This window comes from Anticarsia gemmatalis, chromosome 22 (genome assembly GCF_050436995.1).
Source record: "Anticarsia gemmatalis isolate Benzon Research Colony breed Stoneville strain chromosome 22, ilAntGemm2 primary, whole genome shotgun sequence".
In the NCBI taxonomy this organism is placed as follows: domain Eukaryota; kingdom Metazoa; phylum Arthropoda; class Insecta; order Lepidoptera; family Erebidae; genus Anticarsia; species Anticarsia gemmatalis.
In genome coordinates this window covers 1,116,857-1,130,070 of record NC_134766.1, presented here as the reverse complement: position 1 = coordinate 1,130,070, position 13,214 = coordinate 1,116,857, and the positions used below count along the sequence as shown (strand labels likewise).

General features: G+C 35.8%; 1 protein-coding gene across 2 annotated transcripts in view; it reads left to right on the top strand.

Annotated features, from left to right (window-relative positions):
• The first annotated feature begins 270 nt into the window (after positions 1-270).
• Rhp (GTP-Rho-binding protein rhophilin) overlaps positions 271-13,214 on the top strand; it is a 126,011-nt gene continuing 113,067 nt past the window's right edge. For both annotated transcript variants that reach the window (XM_076129086.1, XM_076129085.1), the window contains exon 1: positions 271-490. The gene's annotated coding sequence lies outside the window, so the exon portion shown is untranslated. The remainder of the gene's footprint in view (positions 491-13,214) is intronic.

Genomic DNA, 13,214 nt, shown 5'->3' with positions numbered 1-13,214 from the left:
CATTACCCATCAACTTAAAGGAAACTCATTAATCTATCTAGAAAATGACGCAATGTACTACGCTTGTCCGTGCTTCAGTCTTGATTGATATTCTACAACTATTTTACACATTCGTTATACACGAAATACATTGCCGTTTTTGAATCGAACACTTTATCAATCGTTAGTACTCAGACAGAATTGAATATCAAACGAAGCGATAACTTCTAAAGAAAGCAAGAACAACTTAAGAACGTGGTGTGTATTCGAAATTCGAACGTTTTGAATTCAGTTAAGCGCGCGCCGCGCTGAGTGAATGACGTGAGAGAGTCGCGCGTTTTCGCGCCAAAACGCGTGTTGCCTCCCGAACGTCAGAAAAAAATATCGAAATATAGTTCTTTTTTAAAACATGGCAGTGTAAAAAAAGTTATTGGTTTAGTGTGGTGATTCAAAAGTGATTTTTTTGTTGTGAAAATGGCGCAGTTGACGGTGTTACGGCGATAACTTATAGGTAATAGTGATTGACTACTAATGTTAATATTGTACGTAATTAAGATAACGTGTGTTGTGACCTGCATACTGCGTCGGCTGTATGCTTACATTCCTTCGTCTACCCTCCGTTAAGAGAATGTTTTGGTCAGAATGTTTAGTAAATGAAGTTAGGACAGATTTCCATCGATAAATGAACTACATTTTTTGAGAAATAATTGAGACGAATTCTTTGTAGGTACATTGTTTGTGAAAATAGTTTTTCTGTGATGGAAATATCAACCCTCAACAATTAAATATATTGAAGATGTTTTAAAATTACATGGTACCTAATTTGTTAAAAATAATAGTAAAGTGTAGCAAAATAGCGGGTAGTTAGAAAATTAATTGATTAACAATAACAACTGCATCTTGATGACTAAACAGATAGTCACCGGTTCTATTTCCCAGTTTGTATTGAGGTAAAATTATTCTCAGTAACACAAATAAATTTGAGAACATTCTATTAATTGCAACACTCCATAAGAAAAACCTCTAAAGAACCCCAAGAGATACTAAAACAACGTTTAAGACGTTTTGTATGTTTGTTTAACCACGGATATCTCCAAAACTACTGGTCAGATTTGAAACATTATTTTTGTGAATGATAGCCACATTAATAAGGAAGGTTTTAAGCTATCAGACATCACGCTATCATTTGTAGGGGTGGATTAATCAATGAAAACGTGAGTGAAACCGCAAAGCATAGCTTGTACGAAATAAGACTTAAAATCTTTGACCTCATTTAAAAGAGAACCAATTTAATACCTTGTTAGGTTCATTCCCTATGCTTGTATTCTTTTGTCGTTAAGTAGGTAATGTTTATAGTTGCGTTAAAGTAAAGTAAGGTTAAGTAATGGTTGAATAGGTTTGTATAAGGATGGGTGATCGATTTGTAGTGTTAAGGTAGCGTTTACACTGTATACCTACTCATAGCAGAATGCTTATTTATTCAGTAAGCACTTATATGATGATGTAAATAATATTGATATGTGTTAGAAAATTTTCTAAGTTAATGTTTGATCGATCTGCTATGGCTAAACTGCTAAACGACTGGACCAATTTTGAGACAACTTTAATCAGCAAAAATGTATAGTTTCATTCAAAGTTCAGTTAATGTGTTCAAAGAGCAGGTAATGTGGTAGAACAGCAAGTAAAACCGCGTTTGTCTGTGGTCAAATCTTTAAAACATTACTCTTCAAGTCAAGTTAACTGCGAAGTTTAAGTCAGATAGAAATTATGATAAAACAGAAGCTTGAGCAAAATATTATTTTTGTTGGTCGAAAACATGCAGTTTTAGACCATCTAAATTAAATACTTTACTTGATTAGTATGATAACCTATCTTCGTTGCCTAATATCTGTACTTCTTGTTTATTTAAATATTAAAAACTTAGAAGGTAAATATAACTGAAAACCGGTGCTATAATGTCTTACAATCCAAAAATAAAGGTATGACCTAAATAGAAAATCTTTTTATCTAAAAAGACAAATTACAATAACTATATTATTATGGCTCTTGGCATTACGCGCAAAAAAACCCAACTACCCTACACCACAGTAGCAACCGCGTTCTTCTTTCAACCACTGCACTACCGACACACTTAGATTTCCAAGCCAAATGCTTAATAACATAGGAGCGCATGTTGTAAGTGATTTGTATTGCAAATGACTGGTTCAGGAATGTATTTACCACATCGTCTTAGCCTAAATGCTTGAATATTTAACTGCACGTGTACATAGGAAAAGTGGTTAACTAATGTGCCAAGAGTTAAGTGGGTAGTCGTGTCGGTACCTGACTGAGGTACTTTGTGAGATTTAGTTGCACTCTAGTAGTATGCGACTGTTGATCGTGAGATTTCGGGTTCTATTCCCGGTTGAGAAAAATATATTATAGGTGTTTTATAATTTCTGTTATAATAATAATGAGTTCGGAACCGTGTCCAAAATGACAATGTAGCAATATCCTGCCCCCTATTATTTGATCTGCGAAACGGGGGTGTATTTTATACACTCTGCATACAACTTAGAGTAAAACAGGCGCGTTGTTACAAAACTTATTTATTTTACCTTTTATTTTCTCACGGCTGGTCAAAGGTAGGGCTTTTTTATAAAACAAAGTCGCCTATAATTTAAATATTTTTGTTTGCAGTAAATAAAGTCGTTTTACACTTACTTATTATTGATTTATTGTACTTTATAAGCATTATTACTAAAAAATATTAGCGTTCTCCGCTCCTTCTACACATAAACTGTAAGTGTGCTTAAGTTACTTCTGCGTCCGCACGTTTTTCGTAAAAGGGATCCTAAGTTTTTACTTCAGGTATTAATATTAGGTCGGGGAAAAAGTTTTTTCGCTTTATAGTATATATGAACTTGTAATAAATACTCGATACTAGATATTTGGGTACCTCACGAGCTCACTGAAAGAAACTTAATGAACCGTGTACTCATTTGTGATTTTTGAAGCCAAAGAGATTTTATTACAAGTTCATACATACTATAATGCGAAAAGACTTTTTCCCCGACCTTATACATAGATTCTTGCGGTTAATACTCATACTCATTCCACAGGCTCAGTCACTCTGATATTTGAGTTCCTTCATCACAAACCTGTGCCAAGAATGCTCACTGGCTTATTCGGGGTCATTCGATTAACAGTATTTATACGTCAATGCCGGTTGACATCTCTGCACAACTTGTTTGACAGCCTGAGGGTCATACAGACAACTTCTTACGACCAGTTGGTTCATACATACTAAAGAATCAGCTAAAGACATTGACTTCTTGACACTAACTTTTTCCCGCGACTTAGTCGTGGTTTGTGACTTAGGACAGAAATTTTCAAACTTTTATCCCCTATTTTATCCACTTGGGGGTAGAATTGATAACAATCCTTTCTTAGCGGATGCCTACGTCATAACATCGACCTGCATTTCAAATTTCAGCCTGATCCGTCCAGTGGTTTGGGCTGTGCGATTCGATTTCGATTCTTTGATCACTATGTCAGTCAGTCGGTCACCTTTGAGTTAGGTATATATATTTAGATAGAGATCGATGAATAAGTTAAGAGGGGACGTTTGCTCAACAACAAAAAAACATAATTTAATGGGAAAATACACGTATTTTATCTTCAAAAAAGTTTCAACAATACAAAACTTGTCGATAGCATGAGTGTGATCTACGACAAGAATCTATGATACTCATACCTTTTGGAATGAGTGTAATAAATGAACCTACATTACGCTGTTCGTATTGTTGATCCCATGAAACTTTTGCCATGTACCGGGTAGGGCACCAAACTCACTTTTTCACAATTTTTCCGAGAGGAAAATGTCCATAGCTGTGCAGAATCTAGGGAAAAAATACTTCCAGATAAAAAAAATACAATCTTAAATCGAAGTCCTAATCTATATGAAGTCACGACTCTAGTAATAAAAATCAAAACCAGATTTCTATAAATTCAAAACCAAACCAGTTCAGAAAGGAAATGAACCATGAATATTACAAATTTTGTAATAACAAGAACAATTTAGTATTAAAACTATTTTTATGGGCACAATCACGCGATAAGACAATATACTGAACGATATTTATTGGCCTAGTATTGCATTTCCACCTTACAAACTTACCTACATACTGGCCTTAATCGTGAAGTGCCTGAAAACACGTGAAGGTTTCAGACTTTAAAACACATTCACTGAAAGTCTACTGCTTTTTAAATGTAAACTAAATTAATGAATTTAATTAAACTAGTGATAACCAGAAAGACACTACATTTTGTGCCTCAGAGAGCATTTAAAACTTTCGGTCCTACGCTTGACCTCTCACTCGTCGTATTAGTTACTCGTTCCAAATGCTAGAACTAGGTTAAATATACTGAAATATTGATATCCCTCAGGTAATCAATGGTTATCTTATCAGTAACTCATGGGAAGAAAGTTTACTTAACCTAAAATTCCTTTCATCGTTATCACACATTTCTAGATATCATATCATTAGATCTATTCCCTTGAATTATACCGAGCCATCTTCGTTCTGACTTACAACTTTATATATTCGTACTTTTACAAGATTTTAATATTAAAGATACATAAAATTGTATGATTATTACACAATTTCGTCAAAACAGTAAAAAGCTTTTGATACAAACATTATTTATAATCTGGATTAACACAAGCTTTCGTGGCACAGCGGTTAAGATAGCCACGCCACTATGAGTACGTCGGGAGGTCGTGATTTCGATTCCCAAAGGAAACAAATATTTGTGCGATCCACAAATAGTTGATTCGGGTTTGGTTTTACTTTGTGTTCGTTGTTTGTATGTTTGTAAAAGTCGTTGTCGTTTAAAGAGATTTATTCCGGGAAATCTTTTAACGAAGAATAACAAGTTGTGTATTAAAGTGGTCTAGACAGTGTATCTTTAGTTCTAATTAGCGAATTCCATTGTTTATCGCTTGTGACATCTGTCATTGAAATTCTTTCTCTCAATTATTTTTATACACAATTCTTTATGTACTTAAATGCTTGGTAGAGTTTCATTTTACTAGAATTATCTGCTCAGTAGTACGACTAATAGGAGCAGAGTAATATGACCAGGAAAAAAATGTTACAAAAACGGGGAAAATGATGACCCATTCACTCTTACGTAACGCAAGCAAAGTTGCGCGGGTCAGCTAGTGCCTTATATTAGTTTACCCACCAGTGTGCCCAGAATTTTACATACATGCATAAAATCACGCCTTCTTCCCATTGGTAAGCAGAAACTAGACAACACCTCTTGGTTCGATCCTTATAGACATCCCTTGCCTCATTCACATCCATACATCTTGCCTTACAGCACCTGCTGTCACGAATACTACGCACCTGACCTTTTTGCAAGACATTACTGAAATGATCTGTGTATCTTTCTGTGGATCGGCAGAAACATTAATATTAGTACCTAGGTATGTCTTTTGCGATTCCGCTTGCCTCCGCACAAGTACATTTTTCAATTTTAATACAGTAATAATGAAACTAACTACGTTTTTAAAGGCAATGTTAATTTCCAATCACGAGTCTTGTAATTACAGAAACATCTGTGGAACATTGTCAAGTAAATTCATTTGACGTTAAATGAACGTATAATTACTTCGGCTAATTCAGTCTGTCTATGCCAAGGTCGAATGCTATTGTCTTACTTACGAGCTAAGTATCCTTAGTATCACTTTGTGGTTTATGTTTTGGTACGTCTTGATGTTTATTTGAACGTTTATGTATTTGTATACTGAAACAGAACAGTTTTCGATTAATGATGCTAAGTTTTTAACGTAAGGGAGAACATTTAGCTTTGGTTTACGACATCTCACGTTTGTCTCTCGGGACTATTTACACTTTATTACAAAGTTTGTAGTAAACTATACTATAATCCTGTACACAATTTATGTTAACTGTTTAAGTAACTTTAAACCGAAATTTGCACATATCTCTATGCTACCCCTAATTATGTACAAATGTATGGCCCCTGCGATACAAGCCACGAACGTAGTACAGAGACCGCTGTAGACACTGTAATTTATATTTAAAATGACCTAAATGAGTAAACATATATTATTATAATTACCGCATTGCCTTCCTTGACGTTGCGTACACTGGCAATGGTCGCAAGCAAATTCTTTAACTCTCAGATCTATGCTACTCGTGTTAAAATTAATCTCATTATAATCTAAACCTTAAACCAAAACAACTGCACCTTAGTCATCTCTTACATAACAAATAATGTTTAATATAACAGCTCAATACTAACAGTAACAGTATGTGATATTATAATACCGTGTAACTTCACACGCTCTGCGCTCGTCACTTGTGCGGAAAGATAAGAGAATGTACTTCGTTTTATCAAATGGTTTTTTCTCGAACACTTAACTACTCAGCAGTGATAGCTGAGTGGTTTAAATTGGCACCTCCCACGCAAGTGGTGTAAGGTTCGATCCCGAGGCAACACACCAATGGCTTTTCGCAGTTACGTGTGTATTAGAAATAATTATCACTTGCTCTAACGGTGAAGGAAAACATCGTGAGGAAACCTTGCGTGCCTAAAATTTGTTTAATACATTTATTGGGGGCGTGCAAAGCTACCAACCCGCACTTGGCCAGCGTGGAGGACTTAAGGCCTTACCCCTCCCCGTCGTTTGGGAGGAGACCTTTGCCCTGCAGTGATGCAACGGTCTACTCCCAAACGAGGGAGCCCTTGAGTCCACCACGCTGGCCAAGTGCGGGTTGGGGACTTAACCACTATTATCATTATTATTCCATATTGTATTCGTTCTAGTCCAAGGGCTTTTCGTAACAAACATTCTACTTCCATACATCACAGCATCGATAATTGACACAAATAAGAACAGCCGCCATCTTGTTTAAAGGACAACTTAGCATACACGTGCCATACACGTAAATGTATGTAATTGTGCATAACTACTGTGATTAAGTCTGTTTACGTATTAAAACTTGTTCTACATACATACTGAGTGATTAACTTTGAAGTCTTTAGGATGCAAAGGTCTAAGTGCAAATACGTAAGTGTAGATCAAAGGATCTATATTTACATTGTAGTATGTTTCCGATAGAGCAGACAAAAAAAAACTATTATGATATTTTTTTCGACCACAGCCAATTTCCGCCCCTTAGTAAGCACTCGAACTATTTGGAAGGGTTTTCCTGCAAAAGGGACGATAATCCATAAAGCAACTATGGCGCAGACACTCCTTAGATGGGTGACCGCATAGTGGTATTTGAACTGAACGTCACCGTGTTCAGGAGGGCACGTAAAAAGTTGATCCCGGTTGTTGCCAAATTAAAATAACAGTCGTTAACTTATGTCAAAGGCCTATCAGGTGGCTTGAACGTTTCTGACTGTAGATCGACTGTAGATGGATAGATGTAGTGAATTTCAACTAAAAACTATTTCTGTTCGAGCTAAGCTTGGAGCACATCATAGTTTCTTCGCCACAAAAACAAGTAAGGCTATGTAACCACAATAGATAAGTCTCGAACTAGGTTTACGAGTAACTGCGCACTACATAAGAAACAATACGCTAGATACAAAATGGTTACGCGTTGTAATCTAACAATGATATGAAATATTATACTTTTTAAACCCCAATTAGTGACTAATTTGGGTTTAAAATCAATTGTTACTATTGCTTGCCCGTTTCTTAGTCTGACTAAATTGAGTGGCATTTTTAATTATATTGTTATATCTCAGTCAATTTACATAACATCTTAATTAGCTTCCTTCATAAATCACTAAGTTTATTTGTGAAAACTGCATGAAAGTCTATTCTCTTGTTTTTCACTTTACCGCTTATAGACAGGTAATATTTTATTCAAACGTTTATTATTGTTCTGATAGGTACATAATCAGCATTTCTTCTAACTATGTTGGAGTCGGCTTCCAGTCTCATCGAATGAAGCTGAATACTAGTATTTTATGAAATGAAATTTATTTCACACAAAATAGGATACATAGTAGTCTCATATCTTAAAAGTTCGTCCCATCTTGCCTGCAATTGGCATGTGAAATTTTACATGTTAAAAATAGCATTTATGAGAGCGCATTTTTACATGGAGCGACTGCCTATCGGACCTCCACAACCCAGTTACCTGGATTATAACATGATACCCTGGATTTTCAAATGGTAAATTTTATACAATTCTTTACATCTGATTTACGTACGTACGTAAATAATATAGGGGTAGGCAGTGACCAATAACACCAGATTTTTCCGTAGTAATAAACATTTAATGTTTTATTATCGTGTTAAGTCCCCATCTGCATCGAAAGATGATGGAACAATGGAAATTCTAATTACATCAAATGATATTCTCTTGCCAAAACAATGTGGATTATATAACGATACATAATTATAGTTTATACGACAGACAATAGGCAGAAACCGGGTGAACTTATACAGCTTACGGAAGGTGTGGTTAAATGTCTTTTCATCTGGGTAGCTAAGCAAAAGTTCGCAAAATTTTGAATTTGATTTTAAATATCCCTGTATCATCCAAAGGTTGACTGTATATTATGTATTAATAAAATACAAGCATTACGTGTTTGATATATATATTGACAGAGAATGCCAAATCGTTATATGATTAATATATGGCATCTACCATAGAGTAGAAGGAGTTTAGGTGGAGTTTAGGTTCACCACATTTCTCCCCTCCTAACCTCTTAGCTGTTCTGCTGAATATAAGATGCAGCCAACACCTGGTTGAGGTGTCGGCGCCAGACATCGCCGTTGTCGGTGCGGATCTCATAATGAAGTCGGCCTAGACGTCTTGTGATAGTACCAAACTGCCAATGGTGCTTAGCACTCGTGTAGTCACGGGCCTGTACTCGTTCGCCGACTTCCAACTGTCTGACCTTGATCTCTTGATGTTTTGATGTCGTTTCCTTATGGGTGTTTAGAAACATGCAGTGTAATGCTGTTCGAACTTCTCTTCCAAACATTAACTGATAAGGTGTCTGACCATTCAAGTTTGGTGTCCGTCTGAGGCGAGTTTTTACCATGACAAGTTTCTCTTGAAGATTACCCCTTTTAAATCTGCGGCGTATTGCGCTACTGTTTCATCCGATTTTTGAGTTCTCGATATAAATTTATGTTGTAGAACCCATTTGCTAGGTTTTGGGTCTAAGTAGTCGTCAAGTGTTTCAGTAATTTCGTTAAATGTCTTATTCAATGGTTCGTCTGGTGCTATTAAATCACATAATTTTTCATGGAGTTCTGGTGATAATGTAGACAGAAGAATATTTGTCTTCATGTGGGGCTCAGTAATTTCATTAAGTCTAAAGTACACTTCCAGACGTTTTTTAAAGTTATTGAACGTTTCTGATTCATGTAAAGGATTAAATTGTATTTTTGGTATAATCTTATGGTATTGGTATATTCTATGTTGGTCTTCCTGTCGCTGACCTTGAATAATGTTTTTTTTTGTTAAAAGTTTTGATACTAAAATAGTGTGAAGTTCTTCGAATTCGTAGCCGTAATTTTGTTCGTGTAAATACGCTGTTTCATCGTTATCATCTATGGTTTTGTTTTCTATCTTCTCTTGTAACTCTCGCAGTGCTGTTATGGTGTCCTTCAAGGCTGCGGAGCGAGCGGTGATGTCCTCGTCAGACATCGTCGCCCTCTGCTCGATGTAGGTATCGAGTCTGGTGAGCATCCCACGTAGGGTGCTCCGTTTTTTACGTAATTTTTCCATTTAGGTTCAGTTTTTTTTTTTTCTCGTCGCCAATATTATGTATTAATAAAATACAAGCATTACGTGTTTGATATATATATTGACAGAGAATGCCAAATCGTTATATGATTAATATATGGCATCTACCATAGAGTAGAAGGAGTTTAGGTGGAGTTTAGGTTCACCACACTGTAGAAAATGCCTCTTACATTAAGTCCGACTTTATCGGTGGAATTGTACGAAGGTAAGAAAATAAATAGAATAAAAACAATTTTCTGTCAGTTGGATAATATTTTTTTCGAAATGTTAGACCAGAGTATTCGGTATACGTTTCAGTAATTTCCTACAAAATGTGATTAAAGTAAGACTCCCCAAACCTTCAACCAACTTGTTAATCCTGAATCTGGAAAGCTTAAGAAGTTATGTCCGGACAAAATCTATATACAATTTTACAAAAAATCTAAATCTCGACATATACTTTATGCAAATTCTACAAAAAAAGTGTTTCCCTCTTCAACTTCCGAGTACAATCTTCTAAATCTTGTAAGATAATCAGTTGATAGTCGTCAGTGAGCAAGCGGACCGTGGCTTGAGACTTGAGCGCGGCTGCCTGTGATGTTATCTAACGCAGAAAGCAACGCGTGCGGTTCACACATTTAGTTCACTCTTAATAGTGACCTACGAAATTGTAGTGCCGGCACCCCATTTGTTAAAAATATGTAGTAAATTGAGATTATAGTTTGCGTGGCGTTCTTTGGTTTCTGCTTAATCAATGGGGAAAAGGAGTCATATTTAGTATGTATTCTCGCATGCGCGAATAATCTAGCTTATAATGACCAAGTTTTATATATTTCCAAAATCATAGTAGCGGGATCAAACAGCAACTACCGCAAAACTCTCACGTTGCTTGCTTCCAGGCCCATTCTAACTTAACCCTGTAAGCGCTGAAACGTCACAAAATCCAACATGAATTTGCTCTATAGTAGATAGCCTTTCTCATGAATGCGTTTATATACATACATATTGTTTTTAAATCTGATTGATAGTATATATAGTTATCTTTGACATGTTGAAATAAGTCAGAAATATATAAAACGAACTAAGAAATCACTACAAATACGAGTGAAACTGGGCATTATTCTCAATAACAATTAAATATTTTCGATCGGCGCAGTGTCCGCGAGTATATGTGTACTGCATAGTGAAACATAGGCTAGGAATGCGGAAGGAATCGCATGGCAGTTATAATCGGTTAATCTTCTAGCGCAGACGGAACCGGTGCTCTAATGTTACTCGTTTTGTATGTTTGTTACAGTAGATAGTACCTCCCTTAGTTTTGTGAACCTTAAGTGAAAATATCTTTACTCAATAATTATTGCCACAGAAGCTAGTGCAATTAAATTAGAATAGATTACAACAAAACACCGAACCCCAACTTTCATACCGCTGTTTTTCAAAGATGATTTTCTAAACCGAAATATTGACACAATTTTTTAGTAGAATCGCAGTGATTTTGCACGACGATCAGAATCCCTTCTTCGCAGACGCAGTAAAACTCAATTTATTTATTCAAACCCGAGACTCGAGCTCGAAACTATGAAAGTCACAACCGGTGCATTTAAGGGCTAGGCATAATAAACTCTATTACAATAATGAGTTAACAAGTGTCCCCTGCGTGCACCTTGACACGACGTCAATAACACGGCGACGCCTGACTGCACCGCCATGCGCATGCGCATGCGCACGACACCGCCGCGCTTTGTACAAAATGGGGTTGAATGCATTTAAATGAATCTGGAATATGGAAGGCTGATTATAGTTATTTGAAGATCCTATGGTCGCCGTGGTATCACTTAGTTTGCTTATGTGACTGGTGTAAGCTCACCTCCTTCCCTACTAACGGACATAGATGTCAACGGCTCTTTTGCCTGCAGCTTCGAGTGTGAACGTGATATTTCAAAGACATATAAATTTAATCATTGCCATAGACTTCGATTTTGTAGGAAGTAAGCCCACAGGCCTTCCTTCCAGACCATTTTTACAAAAAGTTTATAGACTCACGAGTGTGCTATCCCTTTAACCGCTTTAGGAATCGATTCCAAAACCTCGTGATCTACATTCGCATACTACTGAGATACATACAGAGATCTCCATATACATATTTCAAATCTCTACAACACAAAAATTACCTGCCTTAAAACAGAATATTACTTCAAAAACAATCCAAAGATATAATTGAATATAACGAAGAGTCATGACGTCACTCATCCTTGAACCATTGAAAAAGCGAGACAAAAAATATGTAAAATAAAAGGCTTGTTTATATGAATGGTACTCACCCGGATGCCTTCAGTTTTTGCCACATATTTATGCTCATTTGCGAAGTATAATGGCTGGTAAACACGTTTGAAGAATCGCATTTAAATTAACGGATTCCAAGATGGCTGTCTTTGTTTTTTTTAATGTGCGAATTTTAATTAGTTATTTTGCTTAATTTATATTACTGTGAGTTAAAGAATAAAGTTTTTAAAAATATCGCGGTTTGTAAACTAAAATGACTACTATTAAATAGCTAAATAGATCTTAAATACGATGAGAATTTTAATGTATGCGTATTTTTGACATTGACCATGAAATAGTAATAAATGTCGTTGATCTGATATTCCAAGTTAATTAAATAATTTACATTTGTATAGAACTACATAAAATTGTTCTTTGTCCTAATAATGGTACATATTTATACAATTAAATGATAGAAGATGATGAAATACGCAAAAATACTTGGAAAACGTTTTGTAGATTAAATTTACAAGTAAGTTGTTCTATATGGGAATCGAACCCACGACTCCCACACAAAACGGCTCGTTAACAACCTTAACCATCGTGAATTTTATCAAACGTGTCTTGTTTCACAAAAGGCTCGTAAAACCTTAAGGTACCTATTATAAACCAAACCTTCCTTACGAATCACTAGTAATTTTTTGCACAGTTCAGCCGTTCTTGAGTTTATTGCGTTCAAACACACAAACACGAGGGACGTTCATAATAATAAAGTACGCAAGTTTTCCAAGCGTTACGTAAAATCCAATTACGATGCAACTGCAGTGACCTTTGCCACCTAATGGCTTATAGAATTATAGCTGCGTTATAAGCTATAGATAAATGGACAACTACGTGCAATTCTTCATAATGATCCACGTTTGATGCAATACGAAGGCAAACGTGAGCTAGAAAGGCAGGTAGGCAGAATTATCCTCATACAGTTTTCAATTTTGAACTTCTATTCATATATTATAATCTTTTTTTTTAAAGGCTACTCCCGCTCCAACACTTGCTCTTGTGCCGCGGGGACTTATACAAACATACAAACAATAGACACAAGGTACAACCAGACCCGAAACAATTATTTGTAGATCGCACAAATAATTATTCCGTGTAGGAATCAAACCCACGGTTTAGATGGCCAAGAAGGCATAAAAAAAG